Source organism: Lissotriton helveticus, chromosome 9, assembly GCF_964261635.1.
Source record: "Lissotriton helveticus chromosome 9, aLisHel1.1, whole genome shotgun sequence".
NCBI lineage: Eukaryota > Metazoa > Chordata > Amphibia > Caudata > Salamandridae > Lissotriton > Lissotriton helveticus.
This window is the reverse complement of record NC_136070.1, coordinates 1,002,932,702-1,002,954,156: the sequence shown is the minus strand read 5'-3', so window position 1 is coordinate 1,002,954,156 and position 21,455 is coordinate 1,002,932,702.

The window sequence follows — 21,455 nt, the reverse complement described above, 5'->3', positions numbered from 1 at the left end:
GGGTATAAGGGAGCACTACATATGTGCAGTCACATGCTTATCAGAAGCACAGGTGTGCTGCAGGAAGAGCGAGATCTGTGTAATTCACAGGATTCTTAGATAACAGGTAATGAAAAGAGAGAAAAATCTGTACATTCATAGAATTTTCAGAATCACAGATGTACTGAAAGGAGCAATACATCAATGCATTCTTTGATTCTCAGAAATACCAGTCAATTTGCAGGATTCCGACACACGGTGTACTGAAGAGAGAGAGAGAGAGAAATCTGTGCATTCACAGGATTTTCAGAAGCACAGGTGAACTGAAGGGAGCGATAAATTGGTGTATTCACATGATTCTCAGAAGCACAGATATGCTCAGCTGAGCGATAAATCTATGAATTTATAGAATTCTCAGGAGCACAGATGTGCTGACCGGTTGATGCTATAAACACTACAAGTGATGCCAGCAGTTGAACAAACATACCTGACTTCCTGTCGCCTCTTCATGATGCATACATACCATGGTCAGCGACTAGCTGCCGCCTCCCCCCCAAACCGGCACCCAACACCCAGGAACGTGGACACGAGACGTCTTTACTTTTTGGAAGGCGGGCGCTAGTCGCCAGGCCGTATTTATTAAAGTATGAAATTAAAAAAGGTTTTTTAATTGCATGATCAACAGTTTATACAAAAATCAGCAGGACATTAGATACAAAATTATTATCAGCAAGTTTGAGAGCCTGACCTTAACAAAACTCTAATACATGTTGTTTCCTAACCGAGTCTAAACATCCTCATCTTGATTTTTGTACATTTCTGGCCATATGGCAGGGTCACTACCGGTGTCAGGTCCTACAAGCTGCGCCTCCCCATGAGACGTGCGCATGCGCAGTGTTACCCCAGGAATTGCCCGGTCTACGCCCTGAACTCCATTTACCCACTGAAGGAGGGCCCTTACTCTGCGCCAGCCGGTGACGTCATGAGTATACGCGCGCGGGGTGGCTACCAGCCTAAGTAAAGCGTGAACTACTCCTACCCGCGCTCCTTTGCAGCATGAATTACCTTGCCCCTGGAGTTCTAGGAGTGGCCCGCAGGCCCCTCCCCCTGGGCGGGAACCTCCATAGGATGATGCCCGCCCCCTCAGACCTCAAATATGTGCTCACCGATAATGACCTTACCGCATGCCCCATACCTAATAAATACGACGACCTATGGGAAAAAACTCTAAAGGACAGCTACACTGGCTAATAAATAACAGTATCAACGTGCAGCTACAAAGGGAAAAAAGGCCTAAAGACACTTGCATCAAAGAAAATTCACTTCATACACAGTTTGCTAAAAAAGGGGAAAAAATTCCTAAACAAAAGCATCAACAAAATATACCAACAGTTCCATTTCTACTACCATGTGAGACATGTGGACAGTACCTTCAAAACTTACCATTAAACCAGACATAATGAATGCCACAAGACTTTTGTTCCAAGGGATGGTGGGTGGGAAAACAAAGAAGCCCCGAGCGCGGGGCACACCGTTCTGTGAGGGAGCGTCCAGGGACAAGGGGGTCTCCTGGGCGCTCCCCACCTCTTTATTCCGGGGGGGCACGCCCCCCCGGCCCGCCCCTCCTGTAGCCCGCCCCCCCTGACCCGGACCTTCTACCTTGTATCCGGGTCAGGGAGGCCGCCGGCCAATCGGCGGTGGGTCGCGCCCCCCAGGGCCCGCCCCCACCGCCGAGAGACAACAATGGGGAAAGGGGGGGCGACGGTCGCCGCGCCGCCATGCGTGCGGGGGGGCCGAGGGCCCCCCTTTTCACATGGTCAGCGACTAGCTGCCGCCTCCCCCCCAAACCGGCACCCAACACCCAGGAACGTGGACACGAGACGTCTTTACTATTTGGAAAGCGGGCGCTAGTCGCCCGGCCGTATTTATTAAAGTATGAAATTAAAAAAGGTTTTTTAATTGCATGATCAACAGTTTATACAAAAATCAGCAGGACATTAGATACAAAATTATTATCAACAAGTTTGAGAGCCTGACCTTAACAAAACTCTAATACATGTTGTTTCCTAACCGAGTCTAAACATCCTCATCTTGATTTTTGTACATTTCTGGCCATATGGCAGGGTCACTACCGGTGTCAGGTCCTACAAGCTGCGCCTCCCCATGAGACGTGCGCATGCGCAGTGTTACCCCGGGAATTGCCCGGTCTACGCCCTGAACTCCATTTACCCACTGAAGGAGGGCCCTTACTCTGCGCCAGCCGGTGACGTCATGAGTATACGCGCGCGGGGTGGCTACCAGCCTAAGGAAAGCGTGAACTACTCCTACCCGCGCTCCTTTGCAGCATGAATTACCTTGCCCCTGGAGTTCTAGGAGTGGCCCGCAGGCCCCTCCCCCTGGGCGGGAACCTCCATAGGATGATGCCCATCCCCCTCAGACCTCAAATATGTGCTCACCGATAATGACCTTACCGCCACAGGCCAGTATTGTTAACCGACGATCTGGCCTCCCCCCTCTACACCCCTACCTAAGAAACCCTCCTACTCGCAAATCCCTCTAGCCAGGCCCAGATATTGTCAGACCACAGGACATTCCCTTCCTCATTTAAGTGAACTCCGTCCCTTAAGTAATACCTGTCGCCCCAAATACACCCATGAGGTATTGACTGTAACAGGGGGGCTCGAAACAACCTATCCAACCGTGTGTTGATCCTCTTTACCGAGTGATTCAACGCCCTGACCGAATCCCCCCCTGCCACTGTAATCGGGGTATGAGTTGCGACCATACTAGTGTGCAACCCGGGCAAGTCCTGGCCATCCACCCCGCCGTTGAGATAATCTCCTCGATCAGAATGCGCCTTCCCAGTGTGGCCAAATTATTCTCCCCAAGGTGAAGTATCACCACTGACGGGGGAGATTGCCGGCGCGCTAAAAGCCCCTGGAAGAAGCCCCTAAACTGGTTGAGACACAGCCCCCCTCTCCCGAAGAACATGATGTCCAACCCCAGTTGCGCCGCCCTCTTCCCCCTGTCACCTGACATAAATACGCATTCTGCTCGTCTTACATAGGAGTGACCCACAATCCAAACACTTTTCTTCATTGTTTCATGGCTGCAGCTCCGTGCTGATGTGTGTTGTTGGTGCCCGACGACAAATTCCTCCCCTGCGTAACAGGTCTGAGAAACTGTAAGAGAGCGGAAACAAACCAAGCGTGAGTGCCCTGTAATCACAGCATGTCAATTCGTACATAACGTTTGTAACATTCTGAAGACCATCTCCCAATTGTCTTCACTCTCTCCACTGGGAGGCCCCCCGCCACCGCCTCAGTTGCTGCCCCAATCCTAAAGGAATGAGAGCCAAACTCTTTAGGGTCAAGACCTGCTTTCCTGACCACCATCTCCAATACCCTCCTGAATTGGTACCTGGTCAAGGGGTTACCGTCAGCATGACAGAGCAGTGCCCTGCCCGCTGTGCCCACCAGCTGCCCGTGCAATAATTCCACGTGCCTCACTGGGCAGCAAGGGTTGGCGGGGGCCCGTTGGAGGACTATGGTGTGGCCCCTAGACTCCTGGTCGGTCTTTGACTTCTGAATCGTCACCCACATGGTGTCCTCCCTTATCGTCACACTAGCCCTCTGCAAGCCGCCCAGTAGGTCTGACTTGGAACCTGCCACAAGTTCGCTAATTCTCAGCGCCCCATAGAATGCCAAGGAGAATGCTGCCTTAAAAAGAAGTACCTCCCACTCCGAGCTACAAACAGTGTCCAGCGCGCCCAGTAACGCTGTCAGCCGTGCTAATCCTATGGGCTTTCTCTTATCTTTATGATGGCCCTGAATACGGCGCCAACCCCTCAAAGCCTTACGCACCATAAAGGTATTAGTGGGATCACGCAAGCCCCTAGCTTGAGCGTAGAATGACACCGCTGCCCTATGTCTGTTTGCCGCTGCCACCGAGCGCCCCTCTTTATGCATCCATTCTAAATAGGCCGCAAAGCCATCCTCCTGCGCCCATAGCACCTCCCATTGTTGCCCCAAAAAGGAACAGTAAGACAAAAACGCCCCTTCGTAAGCCGTCTTGGTCCTGGGGGCTAGGCTAGCGACCACGAGGTCCTGTAATCTGGGGCACCAATCTGCCAAAGTACTGCTGGGAAGTGCGCTGGCGAGGGGTCTGCTGTAGGAAGATGCTCCCTGAAAACCTGCATTTTGAAGCGAGAGAGGGAGTCAGCTGCATTGTTCAGAACACCAGGGACATGTTTGGCCTTAAAAACGACATTCAATTTAAGGCACTGCAAAACAATTTCTTTGATCAGACGAAGTATGAAAGGACACCGTGCTCCCTGCTGGTTGATACATTCCACAACCGTCATGTTGTCTGACCAAAACACCACTGATTGATTACATAGGTGTTCGGGCCAGACCATCAGTGCCACCCATATTGGGAAGAGTTCCAGGAAGCCAATATTGGTGGTCAGACCCCATGTTCTCCATACCTCCGGCCACTGTTGAGCGACCCACCTGTTCCCTAGGATGGCGCCAAAGCCCACACTACCGGCAGCATCAGTCCACAGGCCCAACTCTGCTGATGTTGTGAGCGGGCCGGGCCAGACCACCCTGCCGTTAAAATCCTCCAGGAATGCCATCCATATAAGCATATCCTGGCGAATTTCAGACGATAGCCGAGTGCGGTGGTGCTTCTCCCTCAGCCCCTTCATTGCTTGAGCAATGGAGCGAGAGAAAGGGCGAGCCATGGGGATGACCCTCAGTGCGAAATTCAATTGCCCTACCACCTCCTGTAGTTGCTGCAGGGTGACCTTATCTTTCCGTAGGCATAAATGTAGCGCTGTTTTGAATTTGTCCACCTTGTCCTTAGGCAATCTAAAACATCCCTCCATTGAGTCAATCTCAATGCCGAGGAATTCTAAGCAGGTGGTCGGGCCAACAGTCTTCCCGGGCGCAAGCGGGACACCAAAAGTCCGCATGAGCACGCAAAATTCCTGCAATGCCAGTGCACACTCCTGAGATCCCGCTGTACCCAGGAAGAGGAAATCATCCAAATAATGCATGACCTGCTGATGGCCCGTCATCTGTCTCATGGCCCATTCAAGAAAAGAGCTAAACATCTCAAAGTAAGCGCAAGATATAGAACAACCCATGGGCATGCATTTATCCATGTAGAACATATCCCCAAAGGTGAAGCCTAAGAGATGCTGATCCGCTGGGTGTACCGGGAGTAGGCGAAAGGCTGATTCTATGTCTGATTTCGCCATCAGCGCCCCGGGTCCCGTGGCCTGTAATAAGTTAACAGCCTGATCAAAAGAGGCGTATTTAACACTACAGATACCCTCGTCAATGGCATCATTCAGTGACGTCCCCCTAGGTGCTGACAGGTTGTGGATCAATCTGAATTGCCCTTTCTCTTTTTTGGGGACAACTCCTAATGGGGAACACACAAAATTGGGTACCGGCACTTCAGTAAAAGGGCCAGCTATCCTGCCTAAAGATAGCTCCTTGTCAATTTTGGCGGCCACCACAGCCGGATTGTGCTTGACTGACAATTGGTTTCTACAGTGCGCGCTGCCTGTGTATCCCGCTGCCGGGATCCTAAAGCCTTTAGAAAAACCTTCTTGGAGTAGGGTGGCCGATGTGTGGTCCGGGTATCTGTTCAACCATGGAATCATTGCCACCACATCCACTGGAGTGGGGGGGCCTGACCTGTTTGTCTTACAGTGGCTTTCCCCTACCCCTCTGTCCTGTGTTTCCCTGCTTGGACCTACAGGCAGTTTCTGGATGAGAGGGGTGACCACAGGAGGAACATGCATGTCTAAACTTACACGCGGCCCTTGTGCAGGTGCGCCTATTAAAATCCCAGCACACCCCTTTTTTGTCTGGCCCACTGGCCTTAAACTTCCCAGGCACCTCACTCGTTTGGGGGGGCCGAAAGGGCTGTTGAGGTCTAGCAGAGAACACCTTGACTGAACCGGAGAACTGAGGGGGGGGTGCATTATCAGCGAACTGTTTATGCCAAGACATGGAGTCCACCGTGTCCCATGCCAATGTTCTATTAAATTCCAATGCTTTCCTGAAATTGACATCATACCCTTTCCATGCCTCCCCAGAATACTGTTCACTCCACCCCACAATCCTGCTCGAGTAGCATGCCAATGGTGCCTGTAAATCTGGGGGTCGCTCAGCTTTAATAGCAGTGAATACAGCCCAAGCCTTCATCCAGTTGATCAAAGTTTCCTCAACCCTAAATCTAGCACACTGCACCCTCCATTCGCTTGGGAGCATCCACTCTTTCAGTGTTTTCGCATGCTCCATTTCCCTATTATCTAACAACAAAGAATAAATATAAACATATTTGTCTGCCCAAACCATCTCCTTCACAGCTAACGACACATGCTGAGCCAAATTCTCACTCCTGGAAGGTAGAACACCGTCCCCCAAGAGCGGCAATGCCACTTCCTTACCAAGTGCGGGCACCGGGGCCGGCTGCCCATTAGCTCCGTCCAGCTGGGGAAGACTTGGACCTGCAAGGGGAGAAGATACTGGCAATGCAACACTGTCGGCGACCGCTGCCGATTTGATTTTTTCTACAAACCTCGCCGCCTCTGCAGCATGATCAGCAGAATTTGGGAAAGCTCCCCCTTTTTGGAGCCATGGCATCAAGGCCGTTATCTGGGACAACAATTCAGGGGGCATTGAATCTAAATTCCCACCCGGGACAACAGGTACCACTGGGGTTATGCCCAGTGGTAACGGCGCAGCAGGCAAGGCGGGTGCCGGGTGTGGCAAGCCTGTACCCGGGATTGTGGGCACCGGTGGAGGAGCAGACGCTGCGTCTACTGGTTGACCCACCGGCACCGGCACCACGGGGGCAGGGGGTGTAGGCATAGGTATATGCGGGGGTGGGACGACCGCCGGCGGTACAGCAGGTACCGGCTCTACTGGCCCTGGGGCGGGTGCAGCATACCTGGGTCTCTTGGACTTAGACTTCCTGGGTGGGGTAACAAAATCCCCCCTTGGCAATGGTGCCACCCTCTGGCGGATAGGCCTACCCGATGGGCCAGGGGCATCATCATGCCTTGCATTAAAACGTGCTTCCAGCTCATCTACCTTCCCTAGCTGCTGTTTAATTTCCCCCATCTCACGCATCATGGCCCTCATCATCGCCTCCATGCTGGACCCACCTTTACCACCCCGCGGACCTGGCATGATAAAAACACCCACAAACAGCTGCCTACTCTCCTAATATCACGACAGGCCGACCTTGTGTACCTTTCTGATGGAGGGTCACCAGGGGGCTTTCAGCACCATGCACTGGCGACCGCAACACTAGCGGCTTGTCCGCTTATGTAAGGGGTGAGTAAACCTAATGTAGACCCACCCGGCGGCCACCAGGAGCGATGAATGCCAGCCCCCCGTACCCCTCTTACCGATCAGTCCTGCGCACTTGCTGGCGATCTTCCTCTGTAACGACCCCCCACACCAGGGTGCTGTCCGACCTTACGACCTCACGCCTCTCCAGATGAGAATCTGCACGAAAATAGCGACGTTAGATGCCTGGAATAGAAAGATTTATGAACACCGTGCGATAACAGCAGGATCAAACTTTAGGACAGACCAATTTATAAAACAGTGGAGGCTTGAACCCCTGAGCGATGTGGGCCTCCCCCACCACCAGAATTATGTTATGTCTGCAGATAATAACGTAACATTCGTCCCACGCCTGCAAAAGGACTGGAAGGATCTTTGAAATAACCTCTTACCCTCAATTGGATGTAATACAGTTTTAGATTAGTAAGTGCAAAACACTCCTAAACACCATTTACTGACTAATACTTGTTTTTCCCTCCAAAAAACAATCCAGCAAAACAGTCCTCCAATTATCAATATGTAATCCTAAGGGTCTCCCATCCAGGTGCTGCCCTGGTCGACCCTGCTTCACTTCCCTACACAGTATCTTCAATGCAACTGCCCTGTGGCCAACAAAACGTGCTAAAAATGCCGTTCCAATAGAGTGAACACGATGAAAGACAGTTCTTAAATGAGCATCATTGCCCAGCGCTTCTAACAGTAATCCACTTTTGTAAAGCGCATAATCACCCGTAAGGGACACGATTTGTGGCGCCCTTCTGTGCACCGGAGTATCCCTCCGCCCTTTGCTCGTTATATATCAGCCGGCCCGCTGCTCTTCCCTGTCCCCCGCGCCAACAAATACCTCACGCGGACGCCGTGCGCGCCGCTTTTGTATTACACTCCCAGGACTGGGCGAAAGCCTCCGCTACCGCCGCCTTTGCTGCCGCCTCCTGCAGTCGCCTCGCGTCCCTCGGCGACGGCAGTCCCACGTTGTTTCTTGATGCGGCTGGCGGCTGGCTCCACGCGGAAATCCTCAAAAAATTCCCTGGAAAAGAAATCGACAAATATAAACTGTCGCCTCGCGTCCCTGGCCGATGATCAGCTTGGCGATCCCTCCACGCGGCTGATCCTGGCAATCCCCCGACGGCTGGCTCCAGGAACCGCTTCGCTATTCCTGAAAGATAAAGCGGGAAAATTAACACAAACAAAGAAGCCCCGAGCGCGGGGCACACCGTTCTGTGAGGGAGCGTCCAGGGACAAGGGGGTCTCCTGGGCGCTCCCCACCTCTTTATTCCCGAGGGGCCAGGCAGGGGGGGCACGCCCCCCCGGCCCGCCCCTCCTGTAGCCCGCCCCCCCTGACCCGGACCTTCTACCTTGTATCCGGGTCAGGGAGGCCGCCGGCCAATCGGCGGTGGGTCGCGACCCCCAGGGCCCGCCCCCACCGCCGAGAGACAACAATGGGGAAAGGGGGGGCGACGGTCGCCGCGCCGCCATGCGTGCGGGGGGGCCGAGGGCCCCCCCTTTTCATTTACAGCCAAAATTATGTATTATATATACTCAGATAAGTTTCTGGATGGCATCTGTGGATTTGATGCATATGGTTCATTTAAGAAATGCCTACAGCGGTTTATGTCGTTCCAGACACTGTTTTGTATCTCTATGCTACCTAAATTCCAATATTAAACATGCATCTACCTATTTACTGTATATGCTATGCTGGATGTATGTTTCAAAAAAGCTTAAATAAATAAATAATAAAAAAGTGATATATGATTGGAAAAAAACTCATGAGAAATTATAATAGATCTTTTCACACTTTCAATAAATTGGCAAAACAAATTAAACATGTATTTAACAGTTTAAGATAAATAATAAACAACAACTGTTAAGTAAAAAATGGGATCAACCTTCTTGGGGTGCAGTCAGATACGATTTGGCACGCACAAGGATATTTCGATGGCATGGGTCCATCCGATGAGCATTAATAATTCGAATATGAAGAAGGGAGATGAGTTTGCCACATTACATAGGGCAAAAGATATGGAATGAGTTTGGGACCACTCGCATATTTACCCTATTGCCATGAAATAAATTAAAAACTTAATTACAGACTATGGGGAAGTTAGAAGTCAAAGCAGTCACAAGGTGGGGGACTGAGGGTGCCCCCAAATATATAGAATTTACATTAAAGCATGTAGGCTTCAGGAGTACTATACCGGAGAAGTCCTTCAGAGGCGGATGTGTTTGAGCGTGGAGCAAAGTCTCATTTTCTGCTAACCATTAGTCCACATGGCCGCATAGTGGGGGGTAGTAACCTGGGGAATACAGCCACATGAGAGGTAAGTACACAAACAAATAAATAAAACGAATGTTGTTGCGTGTGCTGCATTGCATTTGGCGTTGCGTTTTGTGTACTTACCTCTGTGCGGCTGTATTCTGCAGTTTACTACCCCCTCCCTGCCCCTCTCCCATCCCACATCAGCACCCGGCAGCACTCCCACCACGGGCCGCTAGTGCATGGAGAATGGGTGTAAATGTTTTCCAATTCCAGCACTGCCCTGGATAACCTAAACGTTCATTATATAAATGTTCTGATGAAACACTGTGTCAAGAAAACAAGAACACGACCTTTGACTCCTTCTGAGGGAATACAGTGACTTGCAACGGCCCAGGGCACAGACTGTGTACTCAGCAGTTTTCTAATAACAGCTAATTTAAATGTTTTAATAGAGAAGTAGTGACGTGTGAGGAATGAGGACGCTCAAGGCAAGAAAGTTCTACAGGTGCACTACAGCGTCAGTCAGTGCCAGGTAAACTCTCTAAAAATAAAATGTGAAGCTGCCTCAGGGGAAAGTGAGGTGGCATGAGGTGCTTCTGGCAGAACACAGGTTCCGTCTATCAATATATTGCGTGAACACAAACAAGCAGTAAAATGTGATCTTTGATCCCTCAGACAATACTACGAACACTGACAGATTCCTGGAGCACAAAATCCAATCGTGCATGTAATCAGAACAGTACATTGAAATGACGCAACAGCAAAGTGACGTGTGGAATGTGGCGTCTGAGGCGGGAAAGAACTGCAGGTGCACTGCAAACGTCGAGCCTCCCGCTCTTACCTGAGGTGTCGTCATGCGAAGGATTGTCTTCTCCCTCCAATCACAGCCCTGCTTTCCTTTTTCCCTTTTATGTCATCATCGCTCTGGCATTCAGCCGGGTTTCCCCATCAAGGTAAACACAGAGGAAAGTGCTTTTACCTTTTCTTAAAGGGAAAGCTGCAGGTACAAGAGCCGGATCAATGGGGGAGTCAGGAGGACTTCGGAGGAGGACAGGGGCAGAGAGAGGTGGAGAGAAGAGGACCCAAAGACCAGAGGGCACACAGGTGAGAGACTAACCTCCTTGCAGAATTATAGAAAAATATATGCTTTCACAGGCAGTCTCAGGGGCACATATACACTGAAGGAAGAGAGACAGCTGTTCACGTATATGGTTTCCTTTCAAGACCGGATGCAATCATTATGCATAACATCTTTTAGAGCCACTCCTGCAGCACCTTTAAAGAACATCCAAACAATAAACATTCTAGAGGTAGAACTCTACAGTCCATACTTAATCCCAATTTAGAACACTATTCCTCTTTAAATGCTGCTCTATGACAGATAAGTACCTTTATTGTCTAATGTTGTTTGCATTCATAGGAAAAATTTCAGTTAACATGTATTTAGATTACTTTATTAAGGTTGTATAATTCATGGGAAACACAGTACGGTTCTAATTTATAACAGTGCAAGACTTTAGCATTAGAGGTTTTTCTATTGGAACAGTGTTTCACTGTGAGGAAGAAAGGATCGCGTATGAAACCATGCATTCATAGTATTCTCCATAAGCACAGTTCTACAGAAAACAGAGAGCGAAAATGGTGCATTCATAGGATTCTCAGACACACGTGTGTGAAGAGAGAGAGAAATGAAACACGTGCATTCATACCATCCTCAGGCAGACAGACGTACTGAAGTGAGAGTGACATTTGTGCATTTCCAGGGTTCTCAAAGGCTCAGATGTTCTGAAGGGAGCTATGTTTGTATGCATTTACAGGATTCTGAGAAGTACAGATGCACTGAAGAGAGAGGAATCTGTACATCCACAAGATTCCCAGAAGCACGTATGGGTATAAGGGAGCACTACATATGTGCAGTCACATGCTTATCAGAAGCACAGGTGTGCTGCAGGAAGAGCGAGATCTGTGTAATTCACAGGATTCTTAGATAACAGGTAATGAAAAGAGAGAAAAATCTGTACATTCATAGAATTTTCAGAATCACAGATGTACTGAAAGGAGCAATACATCAATGCATTCTTTGATTCTCAGAAATACCCGTCAATTTGCAGGATTCCGACACACGGTGTACTGAAGAGAGAGAGAGAGAGAAATCTGTGCATTCACAGGATTTTCAGAAGCACAGGTGAACTGAAGGGTGCGATAAATTGGTGCATTCACATGATTTTCAGAAGCACAGATATGCTCAGCTGAGCGATAAATCTATGAATTTATAGAATTCTCAGGAGCACAGATGTGCTGAACGGTTGATGCTATAAACACTACAAGTGATGCCAGCAGTTGAACAAACATACCTGACTTCCTGTCGCCTCTTCATGATGCATACATACTTTACAGCCAAAATTATGTATTATATGTACTCAGATAAGTTTCTGTATGGCATCTGTGGATTTGATGCATATGGTTCATTTAAGAAATGCCTACAGCGGTTTATGTCGTTCCAGACACTGTTTTGTATCTCTATGCTACCTAAATTCCAATATTAAACATGCATCTACCTATTTACTGTATATGCTATGCTGGATGTATGTTTCAAAAAAGCTTAAATAAATAAATAATAAAAAAGTGATATATGATTGAAAAAAACTAATGAGAAATAATAATATAACTTTTCACACTTTCAACAAATTGGCAAAACAAATTAAACATGTATTTAACACTTTAAGATAAATAATAAACAACAACTGTTAAGTAAAAAACGGGATCAACGTTCTTGGGGTGCAGTCAGATGCGATTTGGCACGCACAAGGATATTTCAATGGCATGGGTCCATCCGATGAGCATTAATAATTCGAATATGAAGAAGGGAGATGAGTTTGCCACATTACATAGGGAAAAAGATATGGAATGAGTTTGGGACCACTCGCATATTTACCCTATTGCCATGAAATAAAGTAAAAACTTAATTGCAGACTATGGGGAAGTTAGAAGTCAAAGCAGTCACAAGGTGGGGGACTGAGGGTGCCCCCAAATATATAGAATTTACATTAAAGCATGTAGGCTTCAGGAGTACTATACCGGAGAAGTCCTTCAGAGGCGGATGTGTTTGAGCGTGGAGCAAAGTCTCATTTTCTGCTAACCATTAGTCCACATGGCCGCATAGTGGGGGGTAGTAACCTGGGGAATACAGCCACATGAGAGGTAAGTACACAAACAAATAAATAAAACGAATTTTGTTGCGTGTGCTGCATTGCATTTGGCGTTGCGTTTTGTGTACTTACCTCTGTGCGGCTGTATTCTGCAGTTTACTACCCCCTCCCTGCCCCTCTCCCATCCCACATCAGCACCCGGCAGCACTCCCACCACGGGCCGCTAGTGCATGGAGAATGGGTGTAAATGTTTTCCAATTCCAGCACTGCCCTGGATAAACTAAATGTTCATTATATACATTTTCTGATGAAACACTGTGTCAAGAAAACAAGAACACGACCTTCGATTCCTTCTGAGGGAATACAGTGACTTGCAACGGCCCAGGGCACAGACTGTGTACTCAGTAGTTTTCTAATAACAGGTAATTGAAATGTTTTAATAGAGAAGTAGTGACGTGTGAGGAATGAGGACGCTCAAGGCAAGAAAGTTCTACAGGTGCACTACAGCGTCAGTCAGTGCCAGGTAAACTCTCTAAAAATAAAATGTGAAGCTGCCTCAGGGGAAAGTGAGGTGGCATGAGGTGCTTCTGGCAGAACACAGGTTCCGTCTATCAATATATTGCGTGAACACAAACAAGCAGTAAAATGTGCTCTTTGATCCCTCAGACAATACTACGAACACTGACAGATTCCTGGAGCACAAAATCCAATCGTGCATGTAAACAGAACAGAAAAATGAAATGACGCAATAGCAAAGTGACGTGTGGAATGTGGCGTCTGAGGCGGGAAAGAACTGCAGGTGCACTGCAAACGTCGAGCCTCCCGCTCTTACCTGAGGTGTCGTCATGCGAAGGATTGTCTTCTCCCTCCAATCACAGCCCTGCTTTCCTTTTTCCCTTTTATGTCATCATCGCTCTGGCATTCAGCCGGGTTTCCCCATCAAGGTAAACACAGAGGAAAGTGCTTTTACCTTTTCTTAAAGGGAAAGCTGCAGGTACAAGAGCCGGATCAATGGGGGAGTCAGGAGGACTTCGGAGGAGGACAGGGGCAGAGAGAGGTGGAGAGAAGAGGACCCAAAGACCAGAGGGCACACAGGTGAGAGACTAACCTCCTTGCAGAATTATAGACAAATATATGCTTTCACAGGCAGTCTCAGGGGCACATATACACTGAAGGAAGAGAGACAGCTGTTCACGTATATGGTTTCATTTCAAGACCGGATGCAATCATTATGCATAACATCTTTTAATGCCACTCCTGCAGCACCTTTAAAGAACATCCAAACAATAAACATTCTAGAGGTAGAACTCTACAGTCCATACCTAATCCCAATTTAGAACACTATTCCTCTTTAAATGCTGCTCTATGACAGATAAGTACCTTTATTGTCTAATGTTGTTTGCATTCATAGGAAAAATTTCAGTTAACATGTATTTAGATTACTTTATTAAGGTTGTATAATTCATGGGAAACACAGTACGGTTCTAATTTATAACAGTGCAAGACTTTAGCATTAGAGGTTTTTCTATTGGAACAGTGTTTCACTGTGAGGAAGAAAGGATCGCGTATGAAACCATGCATTCATAGTATTCTCCATAAGCACAGTTCTACAGAAAACAGAGAGCGAAAATGAAAAGGGGGGGCCCTCGGCCCCCCCGCACGCATGGCGGCGCGGCGACCGCCTCACCCCCTCTCCCCTCGGGTCCTTCGACGGTGGGGGCGTGCCCTGGGGGCGCGGCCCACCGCCGATTGGCCGGCGCCCCTCCTGACCCGGAATCAATGGACTGGTTCCGGGTCGGGGGGGGCGGGCGTTAGGAGGGGCCACCCGGCCCCTCGGGAATAAGAGGTAGGGAGCGCCCAGGAGACCCCCTTGTCCCTGGACGCTCCCTCGCTGAACGTTGTGCCCCGCGTTCGGGGCTTCTTTGTTTTAGTAATTTCTCTTGTTTATTTTTCAGGTGTGCGGAGAAGAGCGTGGAGCAGAGCGGGATTGCCGAGCACGAATCGCCGGAGTCGCTGTATTGGGCCAGCTGCGTCATTCGGGCGGAGAACGCGGCGTTTCATTGTTTTTCGCTTTCTTTCAGCGTGGTGGAGCAGGGGACGAGACGAGCGTGCATCTCGCAGGTTGAACGGTTTGGACTGCCGAAGCGGGTGAGGAGGCGCGCCGCAGCCGCAGGGATCGGCTAAGGGAGCGTGGTGCGGCCCGTGGTAAAGGCCTTTGAGGTATTGCGGGGGGACGGGGGTAACAGGGATTGAGGCGCGGTCTGGACAAACGCGCCGGTTGGGGAAGGGGGATCGGGAGCGGGCAATTGCCTCGCACTCTGTGGCACTCTGTGGCTTATCGAACAAAGACCTTGCTTCCTTTCCTTTTCTGGCGCGCACTCAAGCTCGCGCTTACTTTAAACAAAGACCTTGCTTCCTGTCCCGATTTGGCGCGCATTCACGCTCGCGCTTGAACAAGAAATAAGAAGCTTGCTTCCTTCATTATTTGGCGCGCATTCACGCGCATCAGTGGCATTACGTATAACAAGATACAGCGGTGTGTTTCAGGGGATTAGACAATTGTTTCAACGCGCAGTCTCGCGCATTCTCACGGGCGCATAAGCAAAGTAAAGCAGGGTCCACCAGGGTAGCACCTGGATGGGAGACCCCATGTAAAATTGCACAGTTGATACGATCTCCGCGCCTGCATGACTTTACTTAATCAGTAAATGAGGTTCATGATTGACAACAAGTGTTTATTGTGGGGAAAATTGTGGGATCATAGTAACTGAGTGATTGTTGGTTTATATCATTGCACAAAGTGTACAGTATAATGCAGTGACAGGGGCAGTATTTGTCTGGTCTGGCTTAGGAGGGATATTGTGAATTTGGCAGATATAATTGCGGTGTGGTACGAATTATTAAGCGACTGGACCAAAAAATCGCTGTCTGGCTCTATTGCACGGTATTAATTGTTGTTTCAATTCCAGGCAACCTTAACTGCATTATTGGCACATTTCCCTCGCAGACAGGGCACACGACGCGGTGGGGCAGCGATCGCAGATCTTCACCGTCGGCGGGTTCACGGGATTGGTCGGTAAGAGGGGTACGGGGGGCTAGCATTCGTTGCTCCAGGTGGCCGCCGGGTGTGTCTACATTAGGTTTACTCACCCCCTTACATAAGCGGACAAGCCGCTAGTGTTGCGGTCGCCGTTGCATGGTGCTGAAAGCCCCCTGGTGACCCTCCATCTGAAAGGTACACACAGTTGACCGGTTGGGAACTAAGTAGGCAGCGGGTGTTTTTTGGGGTAAGCGTCATGCCAGGTCCAAGGGGTGGAAAAAGGGGGTCCAACATGGAGGCTATGATGCGGGCTATGATGCGGGAGATGAGCGACATTAAACAACAGCTAGGACAAATTAAGGAGCGGGAAGCTCTGTTGGAAGACAGAGAGGGCGAGGCACCGGGCCCGTCCGGGAGACCGATCCGCAAGAGGGTGGCACCAGTGCCAAGAGGGGAATTTGTCACCCCACATGGGAAACCTAGGTCCAAGAGACCCAAGGAGGCGGTCCCCATCCCAGGCCCAGTGGATCCGTTACCCGCCGCACCGCCCGCGGTGGTCCCACCCCCGCATGTGCCTACACCCATTGCCCCTGTGGTGCCGGTGCCGGCAGGTCAACCAGTAGACGCTGGGTCTGCTCCCGCACCGGTGCCCACAATCCCGGGTACAGGCGGGCCGCACCCGGCGCCCGCCCTGCCAGCCGTGCCAGGACCACTGGGCATAACCCCAGTGGTACCTGTTGTCCCGGGGGGTAATATAGGTTCAATGCCAACCGAATTGTTGTCTCAGTTAACGGCCATGATGCCATGGCTCCAAAAAGGGGGAGCCTTCCCGAATTCTGCAGACCATGCGGCAGAGGCGGCAAGGTTTGTGGAAAAAATCAGATCGGCACCGGTCGCCGACAGTGTTGCACTGCCAATTTCTTCTCCCCTTGCAGGTCCAGGTGTTCCCCAGCTGGACGGAGTAAACGGGCAGCCGCCCCCGGTGCCCGCACTTGGTAAGGAAGTGGCATTGCCGCTCTTGGGGGACGGTGTGATACCTTCCAGGAGCGAAAATCTAGCTCAGCATGTGTCTTTAGCTGTGAAAGAAATGATTTGGGCTGATAAATACGTGTACATTTATTCTTTATTGTTGGATAATAGGGAAATGGAGCAGGCAAAAGCACTGAAGGAGTGGATGCTCCCAAGTGAATGGAGGGCGCAGTGTACTAGATTCAGGGTTGAGGAAAATCTCAATAATTGGATGCAAGCATGGGCTGTTTTCACTGCAGTTAAGGCTGAGCGTCCTCCAGATCTGCAGGCTGCATTGGCTTGCTACTCGAGCAGGATTGTGGGGTGGAGTCAACAGTATTCTGGGGAAGCATGGAAGGGTTATGATGTCAACTTTAGGAAGGCATTGGAATTCAATAGATCGTTGCCATGGGACTCGGTAGATTCCATGGCTTGGCACAAACAGTTCTCTGACACTGCACCGCCCCCTCAGTTCGGGGCGGTCAAGGCATTCACTAGACCGCAGCAGCCCTTTCGGCCCCCCCAAACGAGTGAAGTACCTGGGAAATTTAGGGCAGGTGGGCCAGAGAAGAAAGGGGTGTGCTGGGATTTTAATAAGCGTACCTGTACAAGGGCCGCGTGTAAGTTTAGGCATGCATGTGCCTCCTGTGGGCACCCCTCTCATCCAGAAACTACCTGTAGGTCCAAGCAGGGTAACACAGGACAGAGGGGTAAGGGAAATCGACTATAAGTCAGACAGGCCACGCCCCCCCACTCCAGTGGATGTGGTGGCAATGATTCCATTGTTGAACAGATACCCTGACCACAAAGCGGCCACCCTACTCCAGGAAGGTTTTTCTAAAGGTTTTAGGATCCCGGCTGGGGGATACACAGGCAGTGCGCACTGTAGAAATCAATTATCAGTCACACACAATCCGGCTGTTGTGGCCGCCAAAATTGACAAGGAGCTTTCCTTAGGCAGGATATCTGGCCCTTTTTCTGCAGTGCCAGTACACAATTTTGTGTGTTCCCCACTGGGGGTTGTCCCCAAGAAAGAGAAGGGGCAATTCAGATTGATTCATAACCTGTCAGCGCCAAAGGGGGCCTCACTGAATGATGCCATTGACGAAGGTATCTGTAGTGTTAAATACGCCTCTTTTGATCAGGCTGTTACCTTACTGCAGGCCACTGGACCCGGGGCGCTGATGGCGAAATCAGACATAGAGTCCGCCTTCCGCCTCCTCCCAGTCCACCCGGCGGACCAACACCTGTTAGGTTTCACCTTTAGGGATAGGTTCTACATGGACAAATGCATGCCTATGGGTTGTTCTATTTCTTGCGCCTACTTTGAGATGTTTAGTTCATTTCTTGAATGGGCCATGAGACAAGTGACGGGCCATCATAGGGTCATGCATTACTTAGATGATTTCCTCTTCCTCGGTGCAGCGGGTTCTCAGGAGTGCGCACTAGCATTGCAGGAATTTTGCGTGCTCATGCGGGCTTTTGGGGTCCCGCTTGCGCCTGGGAAGACGGTGGGCCCGACCACCTGTTTGGAATTTCTGGGCATCGAGATTGACTCAATGGAGAGATGTTTTAGACTACCTAAGGACAAGGTGTGCAAATTCAAGACGTCACTACAGTTATGCCTCCGGAAGGAGAAGGTCACTTTGCAGCAATTACAGGAGGTGGTAGGGCAACTGAATTTCGCACTAAGAATCATCCCAATGGCTCGCCCCTTCTCCCGCTCCATCGCGCACGCGATGAAGGGGCTGAGGGAAAAGCACCACCGCACGCGCCTATCGTCTGAAATTCGCCAGGATATGCTTATTTGGATGGCATTCCTGGAGGATTTTAACGGTAGGGTGGTCTGGCCCGGCCCGCTCACGACATCAGCGGAGTTGGGACTATGGACTGATGCGGCCGGTAGTGTGGGCTTTGGTGCCATCCTAGGGAATAGGTGGGTCGCTCAACAATGGCCAGAGGAATGGAACACATGGGGTTTGCTCAGCAACATTGGCTTCCTGGAACTTTTTCCAATATGGGTGGCACTGATGGTTTGGCCCGAACACCTATGTAACCAATCAGTGGTGTTTTGGTCAGATAACATGACAGTGGTGGAATGTATCAATCAGCAGGGGGCGCGGTGTCCTTTCATACTTCGTCTGATCAAAGAGATTGTTCTGCGGTGCCTTAAACTGAATGCTAATTTTAGAGCCAAACATGTCCCTGGTGTTTTAAACAATGCTGCTGACTCCCTTTCTCGCTTCAAAATGCAGGTTTTCAGGGAACATCTCCCCACAGCAGACCCCTCGCCAGCACACTTCCCAGCGGTACTTTGGCAGATTGGTGCCCCAGATTACAAGACCTCGTGGTCGCTAGCTTAGCCCCCAGGACCAAGACGGCGTACGAAGGGGCGTTTCTGTCTTATTGTTCTTTCTTGGAGCCGCAGTGGGAAGTGCTTTGGGCGAAGGAGGATGGGTTTGCAGCCTATTTAGAATGGATGCACAAAGAGGGGCGCTCAGTGGCAGCGGCAACCAGACATAGGGCAGCAGTGTCATTCTTCGCTCAAGCTAGGGGCTTCCGGGATCCCACCAATACCTTTATGATACGCAAGGCTTTAAGGGGATGGCGCCGTATTCAGGGACACCAGAAGGATAAGAGGAAGCCCATGGGGTTGGCCCGGCTAACAGCCTTACTGGGCACGCTGGAGATTGTTTGTAACTCAGAGTGGGAAGTGCTTCTTTTTAGGGCGGCATTCTCCCTGGCATTTTATGGGGCACTGAGAATTAGTGAACTTGTAGCAGGATCTAGGTCTGACATACTAGGTGGCTTGCAGAAGGCTGGGGTGACGATAAGGGGTGACACCATGTGGGTGATTATCCAGAAATCAAAGACCGATCAAGAAGCTAGGGGTCACACCATAGTTCTGCAACGGGCCCCCGCCAACCCGTGCTGCCCGGTGAGGCACGTGGAATCACTCATGGGATTATTGGTCGGTTCAGCAGGCAGGGCGTTGCTCTGTCACGCCGACGGGACCCCCTTGACCAGGTATCAATTCAGGAGAGTGTTCGAAATAGGGGTTACAAAAGCGGGTCTGGATCCTAGAGATTTTGGATCTCATTCCTTCAGGATTGGGGCAGCAACTGAGGCGGTGGCGGGGGGCCTCCCAGTGGAAAGAGTGAAGACAATTGGGAGGTGGTCGTCAGACTGCTATAAACGTTATGTTCGGATTGACATGCTATGATTACCTGTCACTCACGCTTGGTCTCTTTTCCGCTCTCTTACAGTTTCTCAGACCTGTTACGCAGGGGAGGAATTTGTCGTCGGGCACCACCAATATTCATCGGCACGGAGCGGCGACCAGGAACCAACAAAGCACAATGTCTGGATTGTTGGTCATTCATATGTGAAGCGAGCGGAATGTGTCTTCCTGTCAGGTGACAAGAAGGAAAGGGCGGCACAACTAGGGTTGAATATCACGTTCTTTGGCAGAGGAGGGTTGTGTCTTCACGAGTTTAGGGGATTCTTCCAAGGGCTGTTAGCACGCCAGCGGGCTCCACCGTCAGTGGTGATACTTCACCTTGGGGAGAACGATTTGGCAACACTGGGCAGGCGCATCTTGATTGAGGAGATTATCTCAACAGCGGGTTGGATAGCTAGGACCTGCCCCGGGTGCACACTAGTATGGTCACAACTGATACCTCGACTTCAGTGGCGGGGGGGTGATTCAGTCAGGGCGTTGAATCACTCGGTAAAGAGGATCAACACACGGTTGGATAGGTTGTTCCGAACCCCCGTGTTACAGTCAATACCTCATGGGTGCATCTGGGGTCAAAAGTATTACTTGAAGGACGGGGTTCATCTGACAGAAGAGGGTAATGTCCTATGGGCTGACAATATCTGGGCTTGGCTAGAGGGCTGGGGTAGGAGGAATGTGTCCTTAGATAGGGGCTAGGGGGGGAGGCCAGATCGTCGGTTAACAATACTGGCCTGTGGCGGTAAGGTCATTATCGGTGAGCACATATTTGAGGTCTGAGGGGGCGGGCATCATCCTATGGAGGTTCCCGCCCAGGGGGAGGGGCCTGCGGGCCACTCCCAGTACTCCAGGGGCAAGGTAATATGCAAAGGAGCGCGGGTAGGAGTAGTTCACGCTTTCCTTAGGCTGGTAGCCACCCCGCGCGCGTGGACTCATGACGCCACCGGCGCAGAGTAAGGGCCCTCCTTTAGTGGGTAAATGGAGTTTGGGGCGTAGACCGGGCAATTCCCGGGGTAACACTGCGCATGCGCACTTCTAAGGGGAAGGCGCAGCTTGTAGGACCTGACACCGGTAGTGACCCTGCCATATGGCCAGAAATGTACAAAAATCAAGATAGGATGTTTAGTTAAGCTAGGAACAACTTGTATTAGAGTTTTGTTAAGGTCAGGCTCTCAAACTTGTTGATAACGATTGTATAACTGAATGTCCTGCTGATTTTTGTATTTCATTGTTGATTATGCAATTAAAACCCTTTTTTAATTTCATACTTTAATAAATACGGCCGGGCGACTAGCGCCCGCCTTCCAAAAAGTAAACACGTCTCGTGTCCACGTTCCTTGGTGTTGGGTGCCGGATTGGGGGGGAGGCGGCAGCTAGTCGCTGACCATGTGAAAAGGGGGGGCCCTCGGCC